The sequence below is a fragment of the Chiloscyllium punctatum genome, chromosome 19 (genome assembly GCF_047496795.1).
Source record: "Chiloscyllium punctatum isolate Juve2018m chromosome 19, sChiPun1.3, whole genome shotgun sequence".
NCBI classification, from domain to species: domain Eukaryota; kingdom Metazoa; phylum Chordata; class Chondrichthyes; order Orectolobiformes; family Hemiscylliidae; genus Chiloscyllium; species Chiloscyllium punctatum.
This window is the reverse complement of record NC_092757.1, coordinates 23,656,374-23,678,788: the sequence shown is the minus strand read 5'-3', so window position 1 is coordinate 23,678,788 and position 22,415 is coordinate 23,656,374.

Here is a 22,415-nt window from a genome sequence, read left to right as displayed (position 1 = left end):
TTCACATGAATCGTGTACCAAGCAAACAAAAACCATCTGTATCACAAGATTTCTGCAATCTCCCTTCAATTAAATTGTTTCCTGTGGTTTTATTCTTCCTACCAAATTAGATAACTCACGTTATGCTGAAGTATTGCTCACTTACCTTCCCTGTCCATATCACATTGCACACTCACTACTTCCATTTGACGATATATTGAATGGCCATCTTGGTTTACGAGCCTAATGAGCTTCAAGCCAATCAGTCCCCTTCTTTCAGATCTTTAGTACAGATTATTGATCATTGATGTCCCCACAGTGATCTCTGATGCACTAATCTAGTTACAGATTTGCAACCTGAAAATAAACAATTATCCGTATTTCTTGTTGGTGACAGCTTCCCTGTCCCTGTGTAACAGCTCAGGCGGGTTGAATGGTCTCCTGTTGGTCTCTGTAATGTACTCAACGAGCTGAATTACTTCATTCTCCATTCCTCTATAATTCTTTAGTGGGGTAGAATGATTTCTTCTCATCTCATTGCAACGATCCTGCGTGGCTGAATGGGGTGGCCCCCTACTCTGTAACAGCCTCGAGGGTGGATTGGCAGAACAACACATGGGGTAGGGACAGCAGTATATCTCTATAACAGCTTCGAGGGGTGGATTGAGGGAACAACACATGGGGGTGGGGGCAGCAATATATCTCTGTAACAGCAACGAGGGGTGGATTGATGCCACAACACATGGAGTAGGCCATTCAGCGGCACCATTCAGATTGCTCATGGCTGATCTGGGTGTGTTTGGCTATCCGTCTCCTGTCTGTTCCCAATAAACATTGACTCTCCTGTCCAGCAAAGATCAGTCCTGCTCAGTCTTCAATCTCTTCAATAACCGAGTCTTCACTGCTCCCTGAGGATGAGGACATCACAGACAGCACAACACTAAAGTTATAGGGATATCATTATTTCATTGCAGGATCCGTTATTTTAAAACTGTGTTAACCTAACATCAAATCGCCACCACATTTCAGACAAAAGGACATAATAATTAGAAATAGACATAAACCATTCAGCTCTCCAGAACTGTCCCACATTACCACTGACACTTTCCAATCAAATATGTATCAAACCCAGCATCTTGCGCTGACTCAGGAAGAGAATACCTGGCAGCAAAACACCACATGAGCATTAAATAAAGGAACAGGATGAGGCCATTGGGCCCATCGGGAATGATATGCCGTTCAATAATTTCTTATATGTTCCTCAACCACATTCTCCACCCTTCTCCCTCGAATCCTTGATCCCCTTATAAATATTAAAAAATCGATTTGTGTCTGAATGACACTAGTGTCGGTGTCTCTATGTGTATGCATGTGTGTGTGTCCATGTGCTTGTTATCTGAGTATTTGTGTGTCTACTGGTTGGGTATAAAATTAAAATATCATTTCGGGCATAAGCCCTTCTTCAGGAATGAGGAGGGTTTCCCTTTGGATGCTGCCTGACCTGCTGCGCTTTTCCAGCAACACATTTTTAAGCTTTGTGTGTCTACGTCTGACTGTCTGTGTGTCAGCCTGTGTGTTTCTACTTGTGCTTCGCGCCTGATTGTGTAAGACTGTATATGCCTCTGTGTGCTTCTATGTGTGTGCATGCCTATTTGCTTGTATGTATTGTGTGTGATGGTATATTGGGGTGTTTACCAATACTTATGTGTCTTTCTATGCCTGCATCTCTGTGAAATGAGGTATGTGTTCTTTTGGGAGTCAGAGAGTTGGCGCTGGAACTGACAATGAGTTTAAAGTGAGGATTGCCCTTCCCTGGATATTGCTTCTTACTCGGTTGGTGGAACGTGGATGGCTTCGACTCTCCACATGAGGCGTTCTGGTTCTCTCTGGCTTGGGCAGGATCCTTCTATATGGTGGGGGAAGGGCTGATGGAACGAATTTCAGGCTCTCCACCTCCCAGCTTGACCTTGCTGTCCTACTGCAGGGGAAAGGTTAGGAGGGAAAGGGTGGGAGGGAGTGAGGGTGGGTGTGGGTGACCCTGCTGTTCGTGCTGGTGTAGGTGGGGGAGTGAAATGGTGAGGTGTCCTCAGGGAGTCTGTCCACAGTGTTATATCCATGCAGCATTATTAGTGTGGGGAGGGGGGATTATTACGTCGGTGACAGAAAACATGGAGGAGCGAAGGTACTGAATTCAATCGTGAAAGTGGTAGTGCGTGAGCCTTATTTGGAGATTGAGCGTGAGCCTTGTTCCAGGTTGGGTGCGATAACAAATGTACAGTGAGTGTGAGGGGTCAGCGAGAATACAGTGACTCTTATCCTGGCAGAGCGGGGAGGATATTTATGCTTGTCCTGTATTGCTGGACATTTCTTCAGTTCATCTCAGCGTTAAGGAGAGCCTCCCTCAACGTCTTTTCCAAGTCTATCGCTAATAAAGCCACAGACCCTGTCCCTCAGATTCCACAGAGTCCATTTGGGTGGATTTTACAAATAACAAGGAGAAGCAAACATTGGTGTGTTATATATCTAAACCAAAACTGTTGTGCAAATAGTTTGCATCATATGCTCTGGAAATTAGATATGCAAGTGTATGCAAGGGGAAGCAATGGCTTAGTGTTGTTATCGCTGGCCCCTTAAACCAGAGACTCAGGGAATGTTCTGGGGAGCTGGGTTCGAAACCTGCCATGGCAAAGGGTGGAATTTAAAGACAGTCAGTGTCTGGAATCAAGTGTCTATGATAGCCATGAATCCATTATCAATTGTTGGAAAAACTCATCTGGTTCACTAATACCCTTTCGGGAAGGAAACTGCTATCCCTAGCAGGTCTGGCCTGCGTGAGAGTCCATATCCACAGCAATGTTGTTGAATCTTAACTGTCCTCTGACATGGGCAACAAATGCTGATTATCCAGGAACACCCTCGTTCTGTGAATAAGTAACAAATAATCGTGGATGCTGCAGTAATAATGGATGGTCTCAAGTTACATCGAGACTGCGTTAACTAAGTGACTTCTAATGTAAAAACAATCCATATGCGCATTAGGTAGGTTGAAGAGTATGTTGTGAACCAAACTAGAGAACATGTTTGTTTGGATTTGGTGTTGTGTGGTCAGGAGGACTAATGACTGACCTTGCTCTGAAGCAGCTTTTGAGGATTAGTGACATTAATGTGTTGCATTTTACACGATGTCTGCATATAACATATGATGTGTGAACATTCTGGTCAAACATCCTAGAAGGCTGTAGACTAGAGGGTCAAGTTCGCTCCAGTGAATTGGGAAAGTACAATACAACATTCAGTGGGAGAAAAGCAATGGTTGGTTGAGTCATAGAGCCCAACAGCACAGATACAGGCCCTTCGGTCCAAAGTGGTCCATTACCACAAAAAGATACATCAACGCTAATCCCATTTCCCTGCCATTGTCCCGTATCCTTCTAATCCTTTTCTATCCGTGTATTTGTCCAAATGCCTTTTAAATGTTGTTAATGTGCCCACCTCAACCACTGAGATTGGCACTCATTCCATATGCGTACCATCCTGTGTGTAAAGAAAATGCTCCTCAGGTTCCCTTTTATTCTTTCCCCTCTCACTTTCAACTGATACCCTCTCGTCCGTGATTGCCCAACACTGGGAAAAAAGACTGAGCGCATTCACTTTATTCATGCCTCCCATGATCATATACATTTATATGAGATACACTCCCACCTATGACTATCAATGATACAGATATCGCAACAAGAGGCCCAGCAATCATTTATCTAGCTTCCCACAGAGTGCAAGGGTACACCTGATCAGGTCCTGATGATTTATCCACCATTATGCGCTTCAAGACATCCAGCACTTCCTCCTCTGTAATATAGACATACTGCAAGATGTCACCATCTATTTCCCTACACGCTATATCTTCCATATCCTTTTCCACAATGTAAACTGATGCAACATACTCATTAAGCATCTCTTCCATTTTCTGCGGCTCCACACAAAGGGCACCTTGCTGATATTTGAGTGGCTCTATTACATCACTAGTTACCCTTTTGTCCTTAATGAATTTGTAAAAAACTCTTTGGTTTCTCCTTCATTCTATTTGCCAAAGCTATCTCATGTCCCGTTTTTCCCTCCAGATTTCCCTCTTACGAATATTCCTACTTCCTTTATACTATTCCAATTATTCACTCGATAAATCCTGTCTATACCTTACATATCTTCCTTCTTTTTCGTAACCAACCCTCAATTTCTTTAGTCATTCAGCATTCCCCATACCTACCAGATTTTCCTTTCACCCTAACAGGAATATATTTTCTCTAGATTCTCGTTATCTCATTTCTGAAGGTTCCAATTTTCCAGCCATCCCTTTACGTGCGAACATCTTCCCCCAATCAACTTTCAAAGGATCTTGTCAAATAGGGTCAACATTGGCTTTTCTCCAATTTAGAATTTCAACTTTTAGATCTGGTCTATCCTTTTCAATCATTATTTTATATCTAGTAGAATTATTGTTGCTGGTCCCAAAGTGCTCCCCGACTGACACCCCAGTCACCTGCACTGCTTTATTTCCCAAGAGTAGGTCAAGTTTTGCACCTTCTCTCGTAGGTACATCCACATACTGAATCAGAAAATTGTCTTGTACGCACATAACAAATTTCTCTCCTTCTAAACCCTTAACACTATGGCAGTCCCGGTCTATGTTTGGAAAGTTAAAATCCCCTACCATAACCACCCTATTGTTCTTACAGATAGCTGAGATCTCCGTACAAGTTTGTTTCTCTTTTCCCTCTGACTATTAGGGGATCTATAATACAATTGCATTAAGTTTATCAACCCTTTCTTATTTTTTAGTTCCACCCAAAAAACTTCACTGGATGAAAGACGAAAGAAATGTAATTCATATAAAAATGTCAGAAATAAATCAGCAGTAGAAGTATTAATTGCAATGTGTTTTATATTCCTGTTCATTTTGTAGACGCCGGAAGCCATTGCAGATAAATGGAAGTTAGTAAACATGATTAAAGCATGGTAGATGAATAGCGTCTAAAAAGGGGTGAAGAGATAATGTGGAGAGCTGTAGACTGATTAACTTGTGATCTGGAGGGAAACTATTGGAATCTACGACATAGGATGTGATATTGGATATTTAGAAATTAACAGCAACATTGGAGAGAGTCAGTATTCACTTCTGAAAGGGCAATCATACTTGATAAACTTCAAAGTTGTTTGAAAGACATTTGGAGGAATATATGTAAATGGAAACATAAAGTTTGTTTTGCCGGAGTATAGATGGAAGGACATGTTGAAGCAGTTGCACAGCATTTTGGTGAGACTGTACCTGGAATATCGTGTACATTTTTGGTGAGCCAATCGCAGAAAGAATGTACTGCCCACAGAGAAAGTGCAATGGACATTCTCCAGATTCGTCCGTCAGATGACGAGATTGCCTGAAGAGGAAACGCGGCTTGCATTCTCTACAGTTCCAAACAATGAGAGATGATCGCAGTGAAATTTAGAAAATGCACTAAACGTATGACAAGTTGGAAATAATCAGGATGTTTCTCTGGCTGCCTGCTCTACATTTAATGCAAATAATAGCAGGATGAGGCACAAGCCGTTTTAAACTGCGATAAGGAGGAAATTCTGCACGCGAGGGGACTGACTATCACAGGGGCATGGAAACCTCCTGGCAAGGTAAGGTTAGAGAGAATCCCCAGATATTCTATCCGTATGTCAATTGCAACAGAATAACTAGGGAACAGGTAGGACCTATTAGTGACTTTCAAGTTGCATCCGAATCAACTTAGTGCTAGGAGACGGAGGGTGGTGGTAGAAAGCGGCCTGTGTGACTGGAGGCCAGTATCCAATAGTGAACTACAGAAATCAGTGATGTGTCCCTTATTATTTGTGATTCAGAGGTGCCGATGTTGGACTGAGGTAGATAAAGTTAAACATCACAGAACACTGGATTATGGTCCAACAGTTTTATTCGGTGGTACGAGCTTTCAAAGCGCACAACCACCTGATGAATAAGCAGTGCTTCGAAAGCTAATGCCTCCCAATAAACCTGTTGGAGTATCATCTACCATGCTTTAATCATGTTTACTAACTTCCATTTATCTGCAATGGCTTCCGGCCTCTACAAAATGAACAGGAATATAAAACACAGTGCAATTAATACTTCTACTGCTGGTTTGTGATCTTTAACCTTATTCCGTGGTCATCATAGATGATGCCGTTGTGGATATGGAAGAGATGGTGGGAAGTGAGTGATAAATCAGTTAGCGTTTGACACAAAGATTGGCCGGTTGGTTGGCAGTGAGGAGGAAGGTCTTATGTTACAGTAAAATCGAGATGCAATGGTCAGATGGGTGGATCAATGGTAGATGGAATGTAACCCTGATAAATATGAGGTGATGCACTTTTGAAGAAGGAACCAGATAGGGGAACGTCTCAATTAATGGTAGCACACGCGGAAGCTCAGAGGGTGCTTCTCCACACATGTGACGAAACAGATTGATGCACGAGTTGCGAAAGCATAGGGGATCATAAACGTAGCCTTTGTTCATCGAGGTACAGATTAAAAGAGCTATGCAGAACTTCGGTTAGGCCAAGACGGAATACTGTGTACAGTTCTGGGAATCACATTGCATGCAGATTGTTATTGCTCTGGAGGGGTGCAGAGGAGGTTAAATAGGATGTTCCCTGGGATGGAGCTGATTAGGTCGGGTTGTTTACTTTAGAGCACAGAAGGATGAGGGGGTTGTGATTCAAAAGGATTAGATTCCGAGGGGCATGGGCAGGGTGGATAGACAGAAGCTGTTCCTTTTAGTCAAAGGGGCAAGAACAAGGGAGCACAATTTCCAAGTGTAGAGTTTGAGCTTTAGTGAGGATTTGAGGATTGGTTTTCCAAAAGGTGTTGAGGTCTGGAATGCATTCCCTGAAAAGTCTGTTGTCACGGGTAACCTCACAATCGTTAAGAAGTGGATTGTCGTGCACTTGAAGTGCTATACTTACATGTCTATGGGCTCGTGTAGGGAAGTGAGGTTAATGCAGAAATTGCTGTTTTTCTGACAGTACAAAGTCTATGTCCCTGTGATTGTATGGTTGTGGAAGGTTAATCATTGAGCAGGTTAAGACAGGAATGGATGGGTTTCTGAAGACTGTATTAACAAGGGTTGCAACAGTGAAGTTGTAAAAGCTTCTAAAAGTATGACAATGACAAAATTAAGGGAAAAAAGGTGCAGCTTCCTTACACTCTGAAACCAGAGAATGGAGAATGGAGAACAGGGAAATGGCCGAACGATGGAACAAATATTAAAGTTATGTCTTCAGAGGAGAAAACAATTTGAAAAAGAAATCTTCCCATTGATATTAGGAAACTTTAGTCTGTTGAGAAAAAGGGAATAAAATGAAAGTAACAAATAAACAGTTTCAGATAAATTATTGGCACTTAATTTAATGGGCATAGAAAATATCAACAGAGATATATGAAATAGGCATCATATTTCAGAAAGTGACTTGCAAAGTTATGGAGAAGCAATCAATGCAATACGTTTGGGTTTTCAGGAAAATTATAGCTAAAGCCCCAAGCCTACAATACAAATTCTAATCTTATGGGACTGCGGTTAATATGTGGACATAGTTTCTTGAATGGGAGAGCTGACAAGAAGCAGTGAGAAGGAATACAACAATGTTTCTTTCGATGGGAAGGCCTGGGTGATATAGCAGGAATCGGGGCTTGGCTCCCAGCTATTCCCAATACTCACCACTCTTTTGGTTGAGGGAATCAATTTCCAAGACTTCTGATGGCACTCTGCCATGTCGGGTTATGAGTGGCTGAGCAGAATGTAAAAAAGCTCCAAGGTGATTGAGACAAGTGGAGTGAGTGGGAAAATGTGTGACAGATGGAGAGCAATAGGGGTAGATGCGACATTACGCACTACGGTAGGAAAAATAGAACTGCAGCTTACCAGTTGAACAGGGGTTTGTTGAAAAAATACTGATGTAGTAAGGAACTTCTGCTGAATTTTTGTTTCCTTCTGTGCAGACCTCTGAGGTCCATGCAGGGCAGTGAGTTCTGAAACCAGAAGTCAATACTGGGAATGACATTGTCAGGCTGGCCAGTGTGTGCAAACCCAACATGTGGGGAGCTGTAACATTGAAAAGGATCTGGATTGCCCTCTACACCAGTCATTGAAAGCAATATTTCAGGAAAAGAAAAGAGTTCGGAAGGTAAAGGGTGTCTTCGCCTTCATTTCAAAGAGATTTGCGTCTAGCTGTAAGCGTGTCTTACTGCATGTGGACAGTGCTTTTTCGAACATTGTACAGTGTTGTGTGTAGTTTTGGTCTCCACACCTGATAAAGGACAAACCTGACATTGAGAGAATGCAGTGAAGGATGGCCAGACTTATTATGGGAGCAGAGTTTGGATCGACAGGGTCTGTATTCCATGGGGTACGGAGAAATGAGTGGAGATCTCAGTAAAATATATGAAACACTGACAGGGTGAGAAAGTTTGGAAGCAGAAAGATAATTCCCCTGGCTGGGTCTTCTAAAACAAAGAGAAACAGTATTAGCTACAGGCAGGCCACTCTGCATTATGATGACAATAAATGCCTGCACACAGAGACTGGTGAACCTGGGGAATTCTCTTCCAGATCAGGCTTTGAAAGTAAAGGCACTGAATATAAATCAGGATTTCTACACACAAAAGGAATACGGAGAGAGCAGGAGAAAATATTGTGACGATAAAGGATCAGATATCGTTACAGGTTGTCCTGCAATACCACGGTAGCTGTGTTCCTATGCAACACAGTGTTGTAGAAAATTGTGCAATATTAATAATGGGGCCTATTGGAAAAAGAGTGGATGGGGCGAACCCCACGAAATATCAGTAAAAATCAAAAATTAAAGATAGTTTAATACGCACGCAAGCACAGTCTAATTAAATCTTTAAATCCTCTGCTTTAAAGATTGAGTGACCACGTGATGCCGACACGGGATTCCAGTTCTCCCAAAGATTCTTCCCCTGGTTTGAAATAAAGTTCCTTCTAAATTTAGACTACAATTCAAAGTTTCAGGCTCGGATTCAAAGCTTGCAGAGCTGGTGACATTCCTGTTTTAGCTGAACATACTAAGGGTGCATTTTGGAGACAGAGGATCGTGAGGCTGGGTATTGCTGTTCAGCTGGTGCCAGAGATGGAATCACGTCACAGTCAACAGGAGCTTGCGTTATGAAAAAAAGCTGCACAATTCACGAATTGTGTTGCAATCAAATTGTGTTTAATAAACATGGGTTTATCAGAGAATTGCCTGCATATTGAATGGAGGAGCAAAATTAATTGACTGAAGGTACTACAGCAGTTTTTATTTTATATGTCCAAGTGTTCAAACATACTAAAGGATATGAACGCTGTGTGGGGAAACTGCATTGAGGATATTTTCTCTATGATCAAGAATGGGAAATGCTCAATATGTCTAATGGCCTACTCCTTTCCCGATGTTTCTGCGCAGTCTGAGGAAAAGCTCCGTAACTGCTGTCACAAGCTCTCAAATATTAGGAAGGCAGCATCTGACTGGCGACAGGACTGTGTTTCCAGTTCTCTTTTCCAAAACCAAGCTTGTTGCTGGGTATTCTGTCGGGTTTATCCTTTAAGACCTCGGAGCAGTTTGATATAATAGAGTGCCTAGCTTGGCCGTTTCAGAGACCAATGAAGAGTTTATCATATGTCTGTGAGTCTGGAGTCACACTGAAGCCAGACCAGGAAAGCACAGGAGATCCACTTCCTGGAAGTACATTGGGGAAGGAAATTGATGTTTACAATCGGCATTGCCTTCAAGGTCACTATTGTGACACCAGATTTTACATCCGATGTGTTATTAACTGTTTTTATCTTCCACTAGCTGCCAGAGCATTAGCCTGGTCTGGATTAGTAATCCCGTGATATTTCGATAACAGCATCATCTCCACATATGGACCTATCGGAAACCACACTGAGCTGGTTATTTCTGTGCTGCTTGACAGCTCTGTCCAATAGAACTCCCACCAATTTGACTATCGTGATGGCATGAGGGCGTGGCAAATGGTCAGATTGTAATTATTCTCCTCTTTGGGGACTGGACAGATTTGAGTAATTTTCCACATTGCCAGGGAGATGACAGAGTTGGAGCTGGAATGAAGCAGTTTCTCCAGGGGCACGGCTTGTTTTGCTGTACAAGTCCTCAGACCTATTGCAGGAATGGGGTCAGGGCCCATTGCTTTTGTTGTATCTATTGTGTTCAGCTGTTTCTTCATGTCACGTACAGGCAATCGAATTGGTTGATGACTTGGTTGTGGACTATCTGGAGAAGGTGAGGTGGATTATCGAATTAACACTTCTGACTGAGAATGGTGCAGATGATGCATACTTGTCTTTTACACTGACGTACATGGCTATTTCGTTACTTGGGATGGGGATATTAGTGGAGTCCACTCCTCCACTAAGTTGTTTACTGGTCCATCGATATTTATGCCTGAATGTGGCAGGACTGCAGATTTTAGATCTGATCTGTTTGTTTTGCTATAGCTTCTCTCTCTCTTGACCAAATGTTAGTTGTGCTGGTTAGAAAGTAACCGGTCAAGTGTCATAGCTTTAATGGGCTGTCATCAGGGATAGGTGCACATGGTTATGATCCTGGCATGTTCACCCACACTCTTCACTGAACCATACATCAGCTTGATGCTAATGGTAGACTGATGGATGATCCCGGGGAAAAAAAAGTTACAGATTGTAGTTGAATACAACACTGCTTCTGCTGCTGCTGTGGTCGACAGCATCAGATGATAACCCAGTTTGAGCTGCAAAATCTGCAATTCAATTCTACTGACTGTCCCCCCAGTTCGCACCGAGACCCATTCACCCATCAGCCCTGTACTCAGTGACCTAACCTGGTTTCTGATGTGGTAACACTTCAATTTTCATATTCACTTTCTGCTCAGGGTCTCTCTCTCGTGACACGCCTCCAATTTGTTACATTACTCAAATACATTAACATATTCATCTGAATCTTTTCCATTCCTATAATGCCATCACCTGTGTTTGAAGTGAATGTGTTTCCCTCTGTTTCTCTACCTGACCCTGATTAAGACCTTTGACGTGTCAGTGAGGCCAGCTGTATGCAGGTTCAGAGACAATGAATGTGTGCACATGTTGTGATCGTTCACTTCCCAGTGTCTGGCAATCCGTGTTGTACTGAACGTTTGGGCAGCTTTGACACACGTCTTTGGAACTTGTTCAAAAACAGAAATTGTTGAAGAAACTTCGCAGGTCTGAAGCATCGTGTGGAATGAAAACAGAGTTCATCTTTCATGTCCAGTGACGCTTCTACAAAGCTCCCAGATTCTCCAGAAATATTTGTACCTTTATTTCCAATATTCACAGTTATTTGTTTAATTGAATATTCCTGCTGTGCCTATTCATTTCTGGAGAAACTCAGCAGATCTGACAGCGTCGGCAGAGACAGAGAAACAGAATTAGCGTTTCTAGTCCAATGTGATAATTCTTCAGAACTGAAAAAGATTGGATAATGGGCTTTTTAGTCCCTTAACCGTATTGGGGGAAGGGGTGATAGGCAAAAGAGTGTGTGGTAAAAGGGAAACGGGCTTTTAGCAGTGGTGAACGAGAAGATGATGTAAAAAGGATTGAAATTAAGATGTGAATGGGGGAAAGGGCATCTCTCTATTGAGTGCAAGATAAAGAGACACACAACCACACAAGGTCATAGGGAGACCAGGAAGGTGAATGTTGACCATGTGTTATTATATAGAACTGGCCAGAGATACATTTTCACTGTAGAGATCGTCACCCCCTTCAGACAGAGGAATTCAGGTGTTTGCCTTCTTATTGGCGCTTGTACGTGTTTCATGCTGTCTTAGTATTGTAACATGGAGAAAAATAAAATACAGTATGAAGTTTGGGGCTGAGTGTTGTTTATCTGTCATTTTTAATATTGTTTCGAATTTGCAGTGCTTATTATTAAATCTCTGTTCTTGAAGTTAGAATCAGATGAAGTGTTGGAGGTTGAGCGATGACATTATAGAAGTTTATAAAATCATCGGAGGCCTGGATAGTGTGAATAGGCAAGGTAATTTCCACAGAATAGGGGAGTTCATAGTTTTAAGATGAAAGCGGGAAGATTTAAAGGGACAAAGGGGCATTTTTTTCACGCAGAGAGTGGTGTGTGTATGGAATGAGTTGCAGAGTGTGGTAGATGTAAGTAGATCTACATTTGGACAAACATATGAATGGGAAATGTTTCGAGGCATATGGGCCAAATGCAAGCAGAGGGGTCTACTTTTGTTTGGAATACCTGGCCAGCATGGACGAGTTGGGCTAAATGTCTGTTTGTGCTCGATATGGCTGTATGAATCCATAAACCGAGGAAAAGGGGAAAAAAAAGATATGATTTACGTAAATTGGTAAGGAATATAAAACAAGCATCACGAGCGTTTCCGAGTATTAATAAAGAAGTTCAAGATGATTGTGTGAGTTTTGGAGAAATGACATCTGGAAAGTATGTTTCGGATATTTGGATGGTGTGAATGGGCAACTGGCTAACTGGGAAAAGGCAGATAATTTACACCAGTATTGTGCAACCATCCCCACAGGGAATGCACTGTAGGCATTTCAATGGTATAAACAATGGTATAAACAAGAAACGAGCGAGACAGGATGCAGGAAACATTTAGCCTAACCATTATTGCTGGGAATCTGCCAGAGTTTGTTATTAAGGATAGGATTGCAAGATATTTAGAAAAGCTTCACGCAGAGTCAGCATGGTCTTGTGAAAAGGAAACGATATTTTGTCTGTAAAATCACGCAAAGTCTTTCTGGAAATTCCTGAGAATGTAACAAGCGGACTTGGTAAAGGGGGACTAGCAGATTCGTGGCTTTCCAGAGAGTTTCCACAAGGTATCACAAAATAAAGGTTCTTGCACAAGACAGTAGCTCACAGAATGATGGATACGGTATTAGCATGGAATGATGATTGATTAACACTTGGAAATCGGAGAGTCAGGATTAGTGGATCTTTATGATAAAATGTATCTACTGGAGTACCACAAATATCAGTCCGATGGCATTAGTTATTTACAATCTATATCGATAGCCTGACGGCAGGAGCTGAGTGGAATAGAACATCCGAGTTTGAGGATGACACTGAGAACTAAAAGGCAGGCCGGTATTAAATGAAAAGGACTCCCAAAAAAGGAATAGTATGAAGGGATTGGCGTGTTCGTGTGTCTGAAAGATAAAGTCAGCATGCTGATGCAGCCAGTAACTGGGTTGGTACATTTTCCGGATTGCTGGGATGAAAGGGTTGAATTATTGAGAACATCTAAAATGGTGAGATGATTACCATTGTGATTGATATGAATGAGGGTGATATTACTGAAATTTGTGACATACAGAGGAGGCTTGACATGGTAGATGTTGCAAATATGGTTCCACACCAGGGCAGAGTCTCGAACTCGGGGACCTAATTACAGAATAAGTGATATTGATTTCAAACTGAGATGCAAAGAAAGTCTTCTTTCAGAAGGTAGTATATTGCTGGAATTCCCTAACCCAGAGAGCTATGGAGGCTGGGTCACTGAATGCATTTATAGACAGGGTGGATAGGCTTTTGACAAATCAGCGAGTTGAGGGATACAAGGGGTTAGCAGGAAAGTGGGGTTTAGCCCTGGAGTAGATCAGCCATGTTCTTATTGAATAACAGGACAAGCCTGAGGGGCAGAATAGACTGCTCCTGATCCTATTTCGTATGTTCTCATGTTATTCCTTTGAAAAGTAACTGTTTGTTTTCCTGGAAGTCGTGTTGTACAATGCTGTATTCATGGAGAGCAGAGAATTTGTCGGAGTTAACCCTGGATAGGGTATGGGGGCTGTATTCATAGTGAATCTGAATATGTAACATGACTCCCATCTAGATCAGAAATTACAGAGAGGGATAGCCTGGAAAGAGAGATTGGGGGTGGGGTCACGCCCTGTCCAGCCTGTATTTTCCAAGTACATTTCCGAATCTACACCTAACCATCGGAGTAGCTCTATCTGTCCCTGTGTAACAGGTGCAAAGGGCTGAATGGAACATCAGAACACAGGACTGAGGGACACAAATGGGCCATTCGGCCTTTTGACACTACTCCACCAGTAAATAAGATCGTGGCTCATCTCATTGTGGTTCCAGCTGCACTTTTGTCTCCATGTGCTATTATCCATGATTCACCTGCACGAAATCAAGCGAAGTTAGCCTCGCCTAAATATAAAGATTCAGCAATCACAAACCCTGGGAAGAGAATTCCCACTTGAATTAAATCCCAATTTGCGAATTTCTCCTCATTCCTGTTCTGACTGAGGTTGGAGGGTGTCACTGTTTCCTTTTCTCGTCCCACTCCTTCACTGCTCACACCAAATTTTAAACGTAGCCAGGTTGGTGAAAAGGTCGATTAGAAAGGTCTCAGACTGAGTCAGATTCAGTGATAGGAACAGGTCAGGCAGATTTCTTTAGTCAGCCACATGTAAGTAATAGAACTAACGGAGGGGCATGGTGGACATGTGGTTCATACTGCTGCCTCACATCACCAAGGAACTGACCTTAATTCCAACCTCACACAATTCTCCGTCTGTGTGGATGTCTTCCCCATGCTCCAGTTTCCTCCCAAAATCCAAAGATGTGCAGTCTAGGGTAGATTGGGCAGGCTAGATTGCCCATCGTGTCCAGCAGTACGTGGGTCAGTCATGGGAAATATAAGATTACATGAATCCACAAGAAGGACTATCCCGGCAGGCCCATTGTTTCAGCATGCTCCTGCCCCATTGAACATATTTCCTCCTACCTTGATTCCATCCTTCCTCCTCTGGTTCACCCACACCCCACCCACATCCAGGAATCCTCTGTGCCCTGCGACATATTGATAGCTTTCAATTCGCACGCCCTGACCACCTTCTATTCACCATGGATGTGCAATCTCTCTACATCGCCATCCCACGTCAAGATGGCTTCAAACTCTTCGCTTCTTTCTCGAAAAGAGGCACGACAATTTCCATCCACCGCCACTCTCCTCCGCCTGGCTGAACTTGTTTTCTGTCTCAACAAAGTCTCCTTCAACTCATCCCATTTTCTCCAAATCAAAGGTGGAGCAATGGGTACCCGCATGAGTCCTAGCTATGCCTGCATTTTCATGGGGTATGTGGAACATTTCTTGTTCCTGACCTACCCAGGTCCCCTCCCACAACTGCTTTATCGGTATATCCATGACTATTTTGGTGCAGTTTCATGCTCTCGTGCTGACCTGGAAAAAAATCATAAACGTCGCTTCCAGTTTCCATCCCTCCATCACCTTCACCTGGTCCATCTCCGACATCTTGCCTTACTTACAGTGACCTTTCTGTCCCCATTTCTAGCAATAGTCTATCCACTAATATCCATTACAAGCCCACTGACTCCCACAGCTTGCTGGACTACAGCTCTCCTCACCTTACATCCGGTAAGGACTCTATCCCTTTCTCTCAGCTCCTTCACCTCCACCGCATTTGTTCCGATGAGGTCACTTTCCAAAGTGGTGTTCTTAATATGTTCTCCCTCTTCTCCAGCCGTGGCTTCCCACGTATAATTGTTGACAGGGCTATCGGCAGTGTGCAGTCCATTTCCCACGTCAGGACCCTCATCTCCTCCCTCTGCTCCCAGAACTAGCATAGGGTCCCTCTTGCTCTCACTTTTCACTCCACCAGCCTTCACGTGCAAAGAATAATCCTCCGCCATTTTCGCCAAATGGAGCACGATGCCACCACTAAACACATCTGTCCTTCCCTCCCCCGTCTGCATTCCACAGATTACGTTTCCTCCCGGAAAACCTCGCCCACTCCTCCATCACACCTATCACCTCTCCCATCACACACAGCACCTTCCCATGCAATCGCAGAAGGTGCAACACCTACCCTTTGCCTCTTCCATGACCACCATCCAAGTATGAAAACACTCATTTCAGATTAAGCAGCGTTTCAATTGTACCACTTTCAATTTGGTCTATTGCATTCGTTGCTCCCAATGTGGTCTCCTCTATATCGGAGAGACAGAACGCAACTGGGTGATCGTTTTGCTGACCACCTTTGGTCTGTATGCGGTCAGGTCCCGGACCTTCCCGCGGCTTGGCACTTCAGCACGCAATACTGCTCCCATGCCGACATGTCTGTCCTTGACCTGCTGCAATGTTCCAGTGAAGCTCAACGCAAACTGGAGGAACAGCTTCTCATCTTCCGACGAGGCAGGTTCCATCCTGTTGGTCTCAACATTGAATTCCACAACTCCCGATGATTATTCAATCTAGACCCCTCTGTCTTCATTCTGCTCCATAATTTCATTTCATCTTTTAATTTTTTTCACTGTTCTTATTTCTTGATTCTCTCTCTTTCTCTCGCTCCCCAATCTCTCATCACCTTTGTCCTCTCCTCTTCTCCCTTTCCTACTCTTCTCCCTTGTTTTCCATTTTGCCTCTGCTTCACTTATCCCCCCCATCCACCAAATATTTTGTCACATTGCACTGGCTTCAGCCTTGGTCATCCACAGCTCCTAATCTTCCTATCATCTATCTATGCACTGTCATTATCACCTCTTTATTGCTACATTTGCTTCTGGAGCCATGACTCATCTTCTCTAAGCCATGTATAAATACCTCCCTATTTCTCCCGTTTTTTAGCTTTGACAAAGGGTCAGTTAGACTCGAAACGTCAGACTTTTTCTCTCCTTAAATGTGCTGCCAGACATGTTGAGATTTTCAAGCATTTACTCTTTTCGTTTCTCTCCTTTCCTGACTGTGTGCTGAAACAGTATCCAGGCAACTCTCTCCCTTCCTGATGTCTCACAATGTTTGAAGCTCAGACTCCAACCGTTCAACTCTGACCTGGAATTATTCCAGTAACCAACATTTCCCCCAGACATGGTCACGGGGATCTTAAATGGCATCTACCAGTTCCCACATGATGCAGACACAGCACATCACCTGACACGCCATCCGAACTTGATTTAACTAGTTCTGATTTCTAAAATAATTGACTGTTTTTCTATCTATGCTTATGCAAGTTGTAAACAGTAGAGTCACAGAGTCATCGAGATGTACAACATGGAAACAGACCTTTCGGTCCAACTCATCCAAGCTGACCAGATATCCCAACCGAATCTAGTCCCATCTGCCAGCACCCGGCCCATATGCCTCCAGATACCTTTAAATGTTGCGGATATAGCAGCCTCTCCCACTTCCCCGGCATCTCATTCCGTACACGTACCACCCTCTGCGTGAAAGCGTTGCCCCTTCGGTCATTTTTATATCTTTCCCTTCTCACCCTAAACCTACACTCTCTAATTCTGGACTCCCCACCTCAGGGAAATGATTTTGTCAATTTATCCAATCCATTCCTCTCATAATTTTATAAACCTTTATAAGGTCACCCTTCAGTCTTCGACATTCCAGGGAAAACATCCCGAGCCTATTAAACGTCTCCTTATAGCGCAAATCCTCCAATCCTGGCAACATCCTTGTAAATCTTTTCTGAATCATTCCAAGTTTCACAACATCTTTTCGATAGGAAGGAGTCTAGAATTGCACGCAATATTTCAACGGTGGCCTAACCAATGCCCTGTACAACCGCAACATGACCTCCCAACTCCTTTCCTCAATGCTCTGACCTATAAAGGAAAGCATACCAAACACCTTCTTCACTGTCCTATCTCCTTGTGACTCCATTTTCAAGGAGATATGAACCTGCACTCCAAGGTCCCTTTGTTCAGCAATACTCCCAAGGAGCTTACCATTAAGTAGATATGTCCTGCTAAGATTTGCTTTCCGAAAATGCAGCATCTCACATTTACCGAAATTAACCTCATCTACAACTTCTCAGCCCACTAGTTAATTTGATCAAGATGCTGTTGTAATCTGAGGTAACCTTCTTCCCTGTGCACTACGTTTTTGTGTCATCAGCAAAATAACTAACGATACCGCTTATGCTTACATCCAAATGGCTTCGAAATATTCAATTTAATGCAGATTGATTTTTGCAGTGTCCCTATTAGCGAATCAAATCACAGACCTCCCTGGTCAACATGCTCATTATCTTCTGAAAGATTTCTGACAGAAATGTCATGCAGGACCGCTCCTTGATGAAACCATGTTGACTCAGCCTGATTTTACCATGCAACTCCAACTACTCTGCAATCACATTGTTCATAATGAACTCTAAACTCTACTCATGTCCGATGTCAGACTAACTGGCCTATGATTTCTATTTTTTGCCTTCCTTCTTTTCTTGCACAGAAAGTTTTTCTTGTGCATTTTCCAGTTCATTGGGACTGTTGCTGATACCAGTTACTGCTGACAATTCACCAGCAGTGTCTCCACAATCTCCTACGCTATTTCTTCAGAACGTTTGGTTGTTATCCTGCCAGCCTGTGTAATTTATCAATCTTCAAACATTACAGCTTCCCCAGTACGTTCTCCTCAGCATTGATCACTACACTCAACTTTCGCCCTTGACTCTCTTGAAGGTTCGGAATGCTCCTAGTGTCTATCATTGTGAGAATTGATGCAAAGAACCTGTTCAGTTCATCCTCCATTTCTTTGTTCTCCATTTCTCTGTAGCCAGCCTCATTTCCTGGTTCTCGAGTGTTCACTTTTGCCCCTGGTCCTTTTATATATCTTAAGAAAACTCCCGCAGTCGCCTTTGCTAGAGCGAGCTAACTTATATGTTTCAGTTCACCACTTTATTGTTTTTTAATTGTCTTCTGCTGCTATGTAAAGGCTTCCCAATCTTACACAGACTGAATGAGTGTATTCCAGTGAATTGACTGATGAAAATAAGCATGTAAATATAATGAACGGATTGTCCATCATTGTGTGGCACAGCACTGCTGCCTCAGAGCGCCAGGGACCTGGGTTCAATTTCAATCTGTCGAGTTTGTGCAATCTCCCCGTGTCTGCATTGGAAGCATTCACTTTTTTTGTCTCTCCACAGTGTGTCTCTTTGTTAGTTTTGGGATTTTGCCATTGACAGTATTTTGTGATTTTGTTCAATTGAGAAATGCTCCAAATGCGACTGGTTTGTTGTAAAACCGGCCGTGGTGCTCTGGCTCCCCTGCGTGTTTAGGAATCTTGCTAAGCCACTTGTGTGAGTGAAGTGTCCCTGGATACGAACTCCATCTCTCTCAGTCCCTCAGTTCATTCGTGAATACATGTAGCTTTTCCTTGTGCCACCTCTGGAACTGCACAGCACCCCAAGCTTGGCATTGGCTGCTCCCTATGCAGAACTGTGAATACAAAGACATTGGGCACTTTCAGACACAATAGGGATAATGCTTAAAGATTCTGCTTTTGAAGGAAACAGCAAAGCTAAATTCCCATTGAACATCAAAACAAAGTAAAGAGGCTCAATGGCATCCATCTGCTCTGATACTTTCTTGTCTTTTGGACTAACTTCTTTTTATCCCTGTCCATCTGCTTTCGACGGCTCGTATGCATATGTGTCAAACATATGATAGTGATAATGATCGATATCTGATCATGTGGTCATTGAACTCATTCGGTGGACTCAACTTTCTGGTTAATGAGGTCACACTTAAGTTTTTATTATCAAATCTATCGATTTGTAAAAGAAAAAGACTTGCCACAGATATGCTGAAGGATATCTGAATTTTGGAAAGACTACGCTCTGCCATGTGCAAGTGAGGTTAGAAATAGGAAAGTAGGAAATTAAATACATGACCAAAGGGCTGGTAGAGGAGGCAGCCCTTCCGAAATGTGGATCATTGGGAGTTCCTGCTCGGTAGGATATACACAAGAAAGACAAGATGGACCTGAACTGGCAGCAATCTCCAATATGTAGATCATTGGGGGACCTGCACAAGAAGTACGGTATGGACCTGAACTGGCAGCAAAATCTTGGCAGGCAGGTTGGCTATTGACACTCAGGAGTGTTTAAATTGGTGTGGTCGCGGGGGCGGGGTGGGGGCGGGGTGGGATTTGGAGTGGGAACCAGAGCAGTTGGTTCATGGTACAGTAACTGAGGAGGAATTGGAGACTTATACCAGTGCATCTAAGACCAACAACAATCAGGCAGAGGGGACTGAACACAATGGGACTGGCAACCTGAAGTTTGATTCGTTTAATGTGTGGAATCTGGCAGGTAAGAACTTGGAGCTTGGGTGAGTACATATAACTACAATGTAAATAATTCCGAGATTTCATTGTGAGAGGGACAAGAGAGCCGACAATTCAGTGGGTCCGGAGAGAGTTGCCGAATATGCAGTGAATGGCTTGAAACAGTTGTTTACAGTAAAATAATTATCCAGTACTTTATCGAATTCGGGAAGTGTGTGATGCAATGTACAGACTAAAGTCATGAAGGAGGAAACTGGAATTGTCTGTTTGCAATATTTTCTGCTTTACTGATCGTCTTTTGTAATCTCCTGTCACCGGAAAATAGAAGCAGACAGTTTACATCAGGGAAAGTCAAACTTGATACCAGGTCAGCATCTGATGCATTGAGCATCCTTCAATGCAAGCATTATTATGGGTAAGCAGATGAATTTAGAGCCTGAATCTGTACATGGGACTACGATGTTGCAAATATTATAGGGACTTGGTTGGCTGAGGGACAGGACTGATTGCTCAACTTTCCAGGGTTTTATTGTTTTTGATGAGATATTGCGGAAGGTAAAAGAGGGGGTGGAATTGTTTTACTAATCAGGGTGAATATTACATCTGCACTTAGACAGGGAGTACTGGGGGCTCATCCACTGAGCCAACATCAGTACAGCTCAAAAATAAGATGGATTCAATCACTGTGTGAGGATTATAATTTAGTCCCTCCAACAGCGATCGAGAGATTGAGGAAAAAATATTGAAACGTGTATTAAAAACAGAGTTGCCATAGTGATGTTATTGGAGATAAATTATCTGAGATGACAGCCCAGTTGGGAACAGGCAATGCTGGATTTAGTGTTGTGCAATGAGGCAGACTATTTAAGGGATCTTAAGGTGAATTAATATTTGGAAGCAATGATCATAATATGACTGAATTTATTCTGCAATTTGAGAGGGAGAAGATAGAATCAGACATAACGGTATTACCGCTGAATAAAGGCAACTACAGAGGCATGAGAGAGGAGCTGGGTAGAATTGCTTGGGAGAGGGACCCAGCAGGAAAAGCAGTCGAACAGCAATGGTAGGGGTTTCTGGAAGTAATGCAAGAGACACAACAGAGATTCCGCCCGATTAAAAGAAGAAGCACGCTACAGGGAAGATGAAGCAACCATGGCTAACTGGAGAAGGCAGGGACAGCATAAAAACAAAAGAGTAAGCATATAATGTGACGAAGGGCAGTGGAAAGCCAGACGATTTGGAAGCTCAGGTCGGCCAATGGAGGACATCAAAATAATAAATATGGAGGGAGGAGATTATGTATGAGGGCAAGCTTGTCAGTAAGATAAAGGGAAATTATACGATTTTCTTTAGATATGTAACGGACAAAGGCGAGGCAAAGTGGATATTGGGCTGCTGGAAATGGCACAGGAGAGACATTAGCGGGGAACAAAGAAATGGCTGAGGACACGAATAAGTTGCCAAAAATTCAAGCGTGTGAAGGGGCAGAACTGAAGATGTCACCCATCGCCAAAGCAGACGTGGTAGAAAAACACTGAATGCGCTGAATGTGGATAAATCACCTGGACCAGAAGAACTATACCACAAAGTTCTATGGGAGAAAGCTAAGCGATAATGATCTTCCAGGAATCATTAGAATTAGGGAATATCCCAGAGGACTGGAAAAGGACTATCGTAAAATCTCTGATTAACAATGGAATACACCAGAAGACAGAAAAGTACAGACCAAGTTGTCTAATCTCAGTCGGTTTTAAGATCCTGGAATTGACCGGGAAGCCTGGGATTTCTGAATATTTGGAGGTGTATAGTAATATAGGGCAAACTCTGCATGGTTTCATCAAGGGAGTTCATGCCTGACACATCTGATAGAATTCTTTGAGGAATTAACGAGCAGCTTAGACCAAAGACAGCCAAAGCATGTTATCTACTTGGATCTCGAAAAGGCCTTGGCCAAGTGCCACACAGTAAGCTATTGATTAAGATAAGGGCCCACAGTGTTAGAGGCAAGCTATTAGCATGGATAGAAGTTGGCTTTTTGGCAAAAAGCAGATAGTGGGGATAAAATTATCCTTTTCAGGATGGCAGAAGGTGACAAAATGTGTTCCACAATACTCAGTGTTGGGGTAATGTTTCACTCTGTACATTAATGGACATTAATGTGCATTAAGTTTGCAGACATTGCAAAGATATTTAGAGAGACTGGTAGCACTGAGGAGGCGGACAAGCTGCAGAAGGATTTGGACAGGTTAGGAGATCGGAAAAAATG